The sequence below is a fragment of the Corvus brachyrhynchos genome, unplaced genomic scaffold, assembly GCF_000691975.1.
Source record: "Corvus brachyrhynchos isolate BGI_N302 unplaced genomic scaffold, ASM69197v1 scaffold438, whole genome shotgun sequence".
Lineage (NCBI taxonomy): Eukaryota > Metazoa > Chordata > Aves > Passeriformes > Corvidae > Corvus > Corvus brachyrhynchos.
The window spans coordinates 36,809-37,263 of NW_008239291.1; positions in this window are offsets into that span (position 1 = coordinate 36,809).

The window sequence follows — 455 nt, forward strand, 5'->3', positions numbered from 1 at the left end:
AGTTCTTCCCCAAAATCCTGGGGGTTCTCCCGCCCAAATCCTGGGGTTCCCCCAGTGCTCCCAGTCCCCCCAGTGTCCCCCAGTTCATCCCCAGTGCCCCCAGTGTCCCCCAGTGCTCCCAGTGTCCCCCAGTCCCCCCAGTCCCCTCCCAGTCCACTTCCAGTGACCTCTGGTCCCCCCCAGTCCCTCCCAGTGCGTTCCCAGTGCTCCCCAGTGCCCCCCCACATCCCTCCCAGTCCCTCCTAGTCCTTCCCAGTCCCTCCCAGTCCCTCCCAGTGCTCCCCAGTGCCCCCCCACATCCCTCCCACATCCCTCCCAGTCCCTCCCAGTGCTCCCCAGTGCTCCCCAGTGCCCCCGTTTTTGGGGGCGCCCTTTGGGGGGGGTCCCGCTGTCCCCTCCCCGTGCCGGGCTCTGCTGAGTCAGCGCCGCCGTCCCGCAGCCGCCCTGGCCCCGCC